This window comes from Eriocheir sinensis, chromosome 8 (assembly GCF_024679095.1).
Source record: "Eriocheir sinensis breed Jianghai 21 chromosome 8, ASM2467909v1, whole genome shotgun sequence".
In the NCBI taxonomy this organism is placed as follows: domain Eukaryota; kingdom Metazoa; phylum Arthropoda; class Malacostraca; order Decapoda; family Varunidae; genus Eriocheir; species Eriocheir sinensis.
In genome coordinates this window covers 9,998,091-10,008,207 of record NC_066516.1, presented here as the reverse complement: position 1 = coordinate 10,008,207, position 10,117 = coordinate 9,998,091, and the positions used below count along the sequence as shown (strand labels likewise).

The window sequence follows — 10,117 nt, the reverse complement described above, 5'->3', positions numbered from 1 at the left end:
AAGAACTTCATAGCCAAACTACCTTGCGTTGACTTCCTCTAAAGAAACTACTGCGAAGAGCAACATCTGCTTCATTTTTTCTACTCTTGAATACGGTCTTTGACCAACCAACTTGTGCTACTTTCCAGTTGACAGTTCCTCCATTTTCTCATCTCTGTTTATTCTCACAAACTCAAATAGCATACTTACCACAAGAATTTTTCCACATTGTACATCACTCATGTAATCTCATCATGATAACTAACGATATGGGCTTCACCAAACACCATAAAACTGGATGGGTTTTCCTCAACTCGCTTCCCTTCTCCTTTACTCCAATCCACTCCCTGTTATTATCCCTTTCTTCTCTTCCTCTTTATCTTATTACCTTCTGTCACGTCCTGCCGAGAGTACCGTACCAGCAGTAGTTCAACAGATTCTTTCGCCATAGACCAACAAGTCTTCTAGTATCTGTTCTTCCTATGTATTAATCTTCCTCCTCCTCCTCCTCCTCCTCCTCCTCCTCCTCCTTCTCCTGCTGTCATATGTTACGTCAAGAACACACTCCCAGCTATGAAAATAAAAAATCAAGACTCTGAGAAATACGACTCCGTTTACGTAGAACTAGAACCTAGCAAGCACAACAAGCTGACGATTGGTACCGTGTATAGACCTCCTAAGCAACAAGCAGCTGACGACGCAGCGCTATATGAGGAAATCCATGCCATAACTCAAAACAAGCAGTCGGTGATTATTGGGGACTTTAACTGTCCTAAAATCAACTGGAACGCAATGAATGGAGACCATATATATATATATATATATATATATATATATATATATATATATATATATATATATATATATATATATATATATATATATATATATATATATATATATATATATATATATATATATATATATATATATATTTCAAAGACCTAGAACTAGATATTAAACTCCACACTCTAAATTTGCTGACGACACTAAGGTGGGAGGAAAGACCCTCACGACAGCAGACTGCGAAATCATCCAGAGAAACTTGGACCAGATCACTCAGTGGTCGGAAAAGTGGCAGATGTCATTCAACACTACCAAATGTAAAGTAATGCACATCGGGTCCAGAAATAGCAACCACACATACTACATGGGTGGCGAACCACTACAGGCAGTGCAGGAGGAAAAAGACCTCGGGATCACTATTAGCAGTGACCTGAAACACGCAACTCTGCAAGTCCGCCTGCAAGAAAGCCAATACTATGCTCGGGTTCATAGCGAGGAACTTCGAATACAAGACGTCGGGAGTTGTGTTAACCTTGTACAATTCTCTGTTAAGGCCCCACCTGGAATACGCCGTGCAGTTCTGGTCTCCTAACTACAAGAAAGACATTGAATTACTCGAGCGAGTACAGCGACGCGCCACGAAAATTATACCATCATTGAGAACGCAACCTTACGAAGAACGACTCAAGCAACTCGACCTCTTAACGTTGGAAAAGAGACGACTGCGGGGAGACATGATACAAGTCTTCAAGTATCTGAACAAGTTCAGCAATGTTGATCACTCCAATTTCTTCACGCTATAAACTAACCCGCAAACAAGAAACAACTGTAAAACAATTCAAGCCAAGCGATGCTCTACGGACATCGGCAGGCATTATTTTTCGAACAGAGTCGTCCGCCACTGAACAACCTTCCTGCAGGAGTGGTTAGTGCTGACACAATCATCTCCTTTAAAAATCGCATTGTCCGTCACTTTGCTGCGTCGGGAGTGAACTAAACGTATCCACGAGTACGTTCAGTAGTGTTTAATCCTTCCCGCAAACCACTCCTGTGGCTGACGGATTGATTAAATCTCTAAAAGCAGGCAGCCTCGCAAAGAGCCAATAGGCTTTCTGCTGCCTGCTTGAACGTGTTTCCATTTTCCTCCTCCTCCTCCTCCTCCTCCTCTTTTGCGTTTACTGAATATTGTATACTTTGGGGGAGTTTTTAATTTTCTGATGTTGCTGATTGTTCTTTCGTGGACATTTTTTTTTATGAGAATACTTAATTAATTTACTTGGTGTGTGTGTGTGTGTGTGTGTGTGTGTGTGTGTGTGTGTGTGTGTGAGAGAGAGAGAGAGAGAGAGAGAGAGAGAGAGAGAGAGAGAGAGAGAGAGAGAGTGAGAGAGACGTATCGGCAGGAGACGTATCCATTCCAACGGACTCATTTCCCTGTTGTACCTTCCATCGTTATTTCCTGGACACACCACCTCGACGCCCTGCCCCCTACACCCCACGCGCCCCCTTTCCCAAGCCTCCCCACCCACACTCGCGTCACCACTTGCCTCCACCACGCTCCTTCCATGCCGCCCCCTCTACAGCCACGCCACATAGCCCCATCACACCCATGCCACGCCCCTGCTCTCAACCACGCCCTGGTTGGCCTGTCGCTGTGCCTCTGGGAGATTGCGTTCATATATAGACTGGGATTAATGTTTGTTGTCTCAGTCATGGTAGACCGCAAACCACCCCCCCCCCCCCACACCTAAAACAAAAAAAACCATTCACATATAAGTAATACAACAAAAAAGCATCCATAACCCAATAAACAGACATACATTTTCTTTTTCTTATTGTTAGCAGTTCAGATACGTTTATTCTGAACATATTATGCTACTAACAATGATGCCGCTTAGTGGGGAGCGTATTCCCTCCATTTCCAAGCCCTTCCCTGTCCCGCATGCAGCTGTCCCTGGCAGGCTGTTGCTGAACCCTGGTAATCTAGGGGAACCGCAGTGAGGTTATGGGCGTGTTCCGTGAATATCCAAAATCTTAGCATTTCGTCCCAACTCTAAACTGTCCCTAAATTGTTCTTGCAACCAGTTAGCTCGTTTTCCTACGTTCCTCAGTATACGTGTGTCATCACCCCACCCATTCCCCCTCCTCTCATCACATGGCTCTCAGAACACTTGTATCTCCCCGCAGGCTTCCACCAGCACTGGCAGAAGCCTCATCGCCGCTCCTCGCCCCGGAACCCTCTAACAATCCAGGCGGCAGGCGACACGTAAGTACCGGATTGCAGTTTTTTGGCTTTCATGCTTTTCAATATGTTCAACATCCTCCAGGAGTCCTTTCAAATTCACCAGTTGTTTCATTTGAAGAACACATAGTGACAGGAGGCAATAAGGTAAGGTAAAGTTGGGTGCATACCCTGCAGATGCGCGTGACCGCGGTGCTCATCTCCGTACCATTGGCCCTTGAGCCTGTGGTAAGTGTGAACCCTTTAACCCGGAGACAGCAGGCAAGGGACTCCGTAAAGTGTTTATTTTTGCCACGGAGTTTTATATTCACGCCACAACCGCACGATCTCCATTTTTGCATAAAAGATGGCGTATGTGTGTGCAGCCACAACCCGCGCGTGGTGCTCAGCGTTCAGGTGAGTAATTCGTACGCCCTCCGCCGAGCCCGTGCATTGCCCGGAGCTCTGACGCGTCGCTCGGCGTAACTTGGCGACAATTTGGCAAGCTGCTAAAATATACATATCAATGTTTGTCGAGTAAATCCTCGTCGACATGAATATATGACGAGTCTGCGTGGAGAGCGAGGAACGGGAATACATATGAGTGGACTAATACGCTAAATGCACGACCCACCTGCCGGCGACGGGTTGTTGACACTGCCTGAGAGGAACCTCGGAGCAGCGCCAGGCTCGCGGCCCCAAGGATAAACACCGCCACGTGTCTGCTCCTCGGCAGCGTGAAATATTTGAACTCTCGCGGCTGCCTCCTTCAGGTGACAGTTATATAAAACTCTTCCTTCCAGCACTCACATGCTTTTCATTCCTTGCAATTGGTAATTTTAGTGTCACTAACCTTGCTTTTCCCGACGATGCATTAATTATCTCCGAGTCGCTGGAGTTTCTAGTAATACCTTTCGAGGAGTTAAAGCCCCTGTGATTTAAGGACTCCTGGGCGAAGGCCAAGGTACATATAGGTGTTTAGAGGCTTACTGGATGAAACATTACAGTATGTTCGTACGTGTGGCGATTGTGTGACATTGATATCTTGGAAAATTTTACATACTTTAGTAGTGTAGCGCTGAACAACTGTGGTTTATGTCAAGACGTTTTACTCCGGATTGACATGGCCAACGATGTTTTGAACTCACTCGGCACGAGGACATAGCGTTTTCCATATATGTGCAGAAAAACAAAGATTTAGATCGCTTGTATCGCTTGTATACCTGTCTTACTCTTTGACTGTGAGACATGAGCACTAAATAGCGATCTGAAGAGGCCAATTGCTGCCTTTGATAATAAATGATAACGCAGAATCATGGAAGATCGCCAGAACGACATGTACCAAATGGACGATTACTCCGTGAAAGTGAATGAGAGCTTTTATCTGCATAGTCCGCGAACGCCACGTGGCACGCTACCCAAAAATCGACCCTTCTCACCGGGCTGTTTCTGTACAGACTGGAGGCAAAGGGGCAGCCCACAAAGCTCGTGGTTGAGCAGCTCGATGGATCCTGCCATGAATTACTTAGAATCGGAAAGGGGCCTGCATGGAGACTTGCTAAAATGAATTCCCAGAAGGGCGTCGCAGGGTAGGCAAGGTATTAACAGACTGCCTTTCTTTTGTAGCTTCACCTCCCCTGCTGCCTCCATCCCGCCTCTCCTACCCAGCATCACATATGTCACCCTACCTTGACATCGACAATTTAATGAGAAGATATGATAACGTTATTAAAACACCCTATCCTCAACCCTTTGCTCTCTCTCTCTCTCTCTCTCTCTCTCTCTCTCTCTCTCTCTCTCTCTCTCTCTCTCTCTCTCTCTCTCTCTCTCTCTCTCTCTCTCTCTCTCTCTCTCTCTCTCTCTCTCTCTCTCTCTCTCTCTCTCTCTCTCTCTCTCTCTCTCTCTCTCTCTCTCTCTCTATCTCTCTCTATATCTCTCTCTCTCTCTCTCTCTCTCTCTCTCTCTCTCTCTCTCTCTCTCTCTCTCTCTCTCTCTCTCTCTCTCTCAACTATGCACACATGTTTTCTTTTTTTCCCTCATTTTCCTTCCTTACACCAAATTTATCTAACAATATTTGCCTGTGAATATCCATAAATTTCCCTCCTATTGAACATATACTCGTGCCTTCCCCTCCCTTCCTTTCTCCTTTTTTTTCATCCTCCTTTTCATCCTTTTTCTCCCCTTATATACGAGTTGCTTCCTCCTGTTGTATTTTACGCGTAATTTTCTCTTCCCTTTCCATTTATTCTCAGTCCTACTCTGTTCTCCAACCCTTTAGCGTTTCTTTTGTTCTTTTTATTTTCCTTTCCCGTTTCTCCTGCCCCCCACCCCCCATCCCATTCACTGACTTCCCTTCCTTGACTTTAAAAGATAAACCTTTCTTTTCCACTACGTTTTTTCTTATCCACCATGGAAGAGCGTTTTTTTCTCTCTATTTTTATTATTTCTAACTTTCCTTAATTAACTTTTCCCATCTCAAAATTCATTACCTCCTCCATCATTTACCTTGTTTTCCCCCCATGCGCTCTTTCTCTTTCACCTTTCTTTCCTCCAATTCAATTCTCTTATTTCTCTTCCTTCGCTCCTTTTACTTTTCTTCGTCCTTCAAGTCTTTTTATGTTTACCTTCAATTTCCCAGTAGTTTCGCTCTTTCTCGACACCTGATTCTCAAGTTTCGCAAGAGGTTTCGTACACCTTCTCTCACTCCTACTCCTCGTCCTCTTCCTCCTTCTTCTCGTCCTCCTCCTCTTAATTCTACTCTCCTTGGTCTAGGTTTTCTTTCTTTGAACTTTAACTTTTTCCGCTTTCCACTTCACACCTCCTATTTTCCTTTTAAATTGTCCCTCTTTTCTCCCTCCCCATCCACCCCAGTTCTCCATTCTAGCCAACCTCCTTCTTCTCGTCCTCCTCCTCTTAATCCTATTCTGTGTATCTGTTTTCTTTCTTTGAACATTAACTTTTTCCTCTTTCCACTTCACACCTCCTATTTTCCTTTTAAATTGTCCCTCTTTTCTCCCTCCCCATCCACCCCAGTTCTCCATTCTAGCCAACCTACTCCAATTCCTCTTCCTCTTCCTCCTCCTTCTCCTACTCCTCTTTTCTCAAACTCCCTTCTGTCTCGGTTCCCTTGCCTTTAACCTTTTCCTCCTACTATTAATTTTCACACCTCTCCCTATCGACTTGTCCCTTCTTTCTCCCTTTCCAGCCACCTCATTTCTCCATTCTAACCTTCTCCCTCTCGTGGTCTCTAATCCTTGGGCGGAAAAAGATGCAAACGATATCTCAGTCTTCCCGGTGAGTGTCAAGAGATAAACGGTGAAGGTCCGCCTCCGCTGTTTCTCCATCAAGCTCAAGAGCGAGAAAGCTTTGCCTGCCGCTGCTTCCCCGGCGTTTCTGTAGTGTTTAGGGAACGGTGTGTAGCTGGCGAAGGTGGGGGTTGATGGGATTGGGTATGGGTGTGGGTATGGGTGTGGGTGTGGGTGTGGGCGTGTCTTCCGCTGATTGATGTGCAAGGTTTACGAAAGACTCGAAATTATGTATTGTTTTGCTGTGTTTTGTGAGTATCAGAACTTTTTTTTCACCTCATTTCTCTCCAAATTAATTTCGAATATATATTTTTATTGTTCTGAAATTATATGTATGGTATGTGTTTTACGTATATACTCCTTTTTATTCTACTTTTCATTGTCGGCTTAAATTGTTGTACTTAGAAATGTTCTCTATATCTGTCTATCTATCTCTATCTATCTTTCTTTCTTTCTTTCTTTCTTTCTTTCTTTCTTTCTTTCTACCTTTCCTTTTGTGTGTGTGCAAATTTTGTCGGATATACACTTTGCAAACCTAGCCCAGAATCATAAGAGAAAAGCGGGGACCCGAGCGTTACTGAGGCAGGACGGCGAGAGACACATCCTCCTCTCTCTCTTCCCTCTCTTCTTCTCTCTCAAGCCGTGGCATCGCTGTCCCCGCGCGGCACTGAACGCCCGGGGTATTGAATAATAGCGAAGTAAAAGGGCGCGCATAGGAGCAGGGGACGAAAAACGGAGACATGACGGAGGGGAAAGCAAAGAAAAAGAAGAAATGAACAAGAATAAGACGTAGAAGGGGACGATTACAGAGAGGGAAGGAGGAAAAAAGTGGAGGAAATATTATATGCGAAGGGAGTACACGGACGGAAGCGAAGGGGAGAGATGCAAAGAATTGGAAAAAGAGAGAGAGAGAGAGAGAGAGAGAGAGAGAGAGAGAGAGAGAGAGAGAGAGCACACACGTAAAATAGACAATGATTCTCTCTCTCTCTCTCTCTCTCTCTCTCTCTCTCTCTCTCTCTCTCTCTCTCTCTCTCTCTCTCTCTCTCTCTCTCTCTCTCTCTCTCTCTCTCTCTCTCTCTCTCTTCTTCCTTCCTTCCTCCCTTCTTCCTCCTCTTCCTGCTTTCGTAATCGGTTCTATTGTTGGTGTTCCTCCTCGTATTTTTGGAGGTCTCGGTCTTGTCGGGTCTCCAAGTGGTGTCCTGCTAGAGTTGTTTTCCTCTTCCTCCTTCATTTTCCTTTCTTTTTTATCTTTTTCGTCTTTCTTCTCCACCCTCCTCCTCCTCCTCTTCTTCTATTGGCTCTTCTTTTTCTTCCACTTCTTTTCTTGCCGCTTCTGTTTCTTCCTCTTCTTCTGTTGTTTCTTTTCTTTCTTACTCTACTTTATTTTCTTTTTCCGTTTTTTTCCCTTCTTTTTTCTGACCCGGACTAAGCGACACTCCCATGGGAAAAGTTTAATTCCTTCTCGTTTCTGCCTGTTACCCAAAGTTACACACTCCCGAAAACTCTATAATTTCATCTTCAAACCCTCTTCCACGCCCCGTTTTTCGTCTCCTCCTCCTCCTCTTTCTCCTCCTCCTCCATCTTTCTCTGCTCTTCCTCTTTCTCCTTATGCTTCTCCTCCTCATTCTTTTGTTTTTCCTCCTCTATCTCCTCCTAGTCCTCCTCTTCCTCATTGTGCACCTCTTTTTTCCTCTTCCTCCTCCTCCTCCTTCTCTTTTTCGTCTTTCTCCTCATCCTGCTCCTCCTCTTCCTCCTCTCGAGAATCTTATATATCGTTTCGTCTTAACAGGAGACAAATTGACTTTCTCGTACTCTGCACACACACTATCAAATCACATCACTTGCCCCCCGTCTTAATTAATTTTGCAGGTTACACGTGTGACCTGCAGAATAGATGATCGCTAAAGCAGGTGGAAGCAATATATCAGGAGAGAGATAGCCTGTTACCTGAGAATCATTATAATTTACCTGTCTCCCTCTCTCCCTTACTTCTTGCTTTCTCTTTCATTATCTCTTGTTCGTTCTCTCTATTTATATATCTATTTCTCTGTTTATATCTCTCCCTCCTCACTTTAACGTCCCTTTCTTCACATCTAATTTCATCACTTTATCACTATGTCAAATTTCTGCCTCCATTATTTTTCTTTTAACTCAACTACGAGGCTTTAGCTCCACCAATTTCTAACATGGTCTGCAGACTCCCACTCACTCACTCTACGATCCCTTCCTCTCCTCATCCATTCCCTCAGTAAATATTCTCTTTCCTGCAACACCCAACCGGCTTCATTCACTGCGACTTTCTTTACATTTCATCGCCTTTTTTCCCTTCGTACGTACTGCCAACCGCAACCTTCACGTTTCTACCTCTTTTTTTATTCCTGTCCATCTCTTAATGGCCTGACAGCTCCATCTCCAGCATCCTTCTCTCGATATACCCAGCATCTCCCCTTCGCATATGTCCGAAGCATCTCAATCTTGACTCCCTTACTCTCCTCGAACTGTCTTACCTGGAATGTCCCTCTAATACAATAATCCTGTCCATTCATGTCACTACCATCGAAAAGTTAGCATCATCAATTCTGCCACCTCCAGCTCCGCCTCCAGTTTTTATTCGTCAGTGTTGCCGTCTCCAACCCATACGACATTGCTGGTCTCACTACTATCTTACAAATCCTCCCTTTCACTCTTGCTGGCGCCCTTCTGTTACAAGAGACTGTTACTGAGACTCTTTTACATCTACTTCACCCTACCTGCACTCTCTTCTGCGCCTCTCTTCCACACGCCTTTACTCTGAGCAGTTAATCCCAAGTATCTAATCTGACTTCTCCACTTCTACTCCTTGCATCCTCACCGTTCCGCTGTGCTGTCACATCTCAACCAACAGTATTCCGTTATGATCTTACTGCCTTTAGTTCTTCTCCTCAGGGACTACCTCCACCTCACCAGGCTCTCCTCAACTTGCTCTCTACTCTCTTCTCTCGGCACCCTGTCATACGCTTTTTCTAAATTCACAGAAGCACAATTCAACTCCCTCTGACCAACGTTGCCAGATTGTCTTAATCAGCCTCACATATTTACCGACTTCCGACCCAAAACTGTCTCGTGAACCCTAATAAGGAGATTCACTTATAATTATCGTTAAAATAGTTAATTCCTGATGTTTCTCGACAATAGTTAGGCGTCAGAAACCGGTAAATACTATGCTCTGAGTACGACAATCTGGCAACGGTGCCTCTGACCCTTTATATACTTCTCCATCCACATTATCAGATCCCACAATGTCGTCCACGAGTACCACAGCATAGTCCATCGAGACTCCTGCCTGGGCTCGTCCATGAACTAGTCCATCACCATTGCAGACAAGAAATGGTATCAGAGCAGATCCCTGATGTCATCCCACCTCCACCACACACCGTACCTATGTTACGCTGCCCTCATTGATATCTTGTGTCTCTCTTATATATTTGTCTGCTACTCACGAGGTCACATACGATGCCATTATCTCCAGTCTCGGCATCTTTTCACACACTTTTACTAAATCTTCAAAACACAATACAACTCCTGACTTCCCTATAATTCTTTGTCCACATTTTCAGAGCAGCCATCGCATCCGTAGACGTTTGCTGGCACGAAACCATATACTGCTGCTATCATCACCTCTCCTCTTAACCTGGCTTCCACTAACCCTTTCCATGCCTTCAACTTTATACCTATTTGGTTACTACAGCTCCAGGAGGGGAATGGTTAACGCAGAGCAGGTTATTGTTTGAAGATATGGAGGTGAAGGACATGAAAAGACCAAATAGAAGAAAAGGGAAGAGGAAGACAA

The 10,117-nt window shown here is 44.7% G+C and overlaps 1 long non-coding RNA gene across 1 annotated transcript in view; it reads left to right on the top strand.

Moving 5' to 3' along the window:
- Positions 1-2,677: 2,677 nt before the first annotated feature.
- Positions 2,678-10,117, top strand: part of LOC126995493 (uncharacterized) — an 85,562-nt gene continuing 78,122 nt past the window's right edge. Inside the window, exon 1 of the long non-coding RNA XR_007750341.1 lies at positions 2,678-3,028. This is a non-coding gene — a long non-coding RNA (uncharacterized LOC126995493). The remainder of the gene's footprint in view (positions 3,029-10,117) is intronic.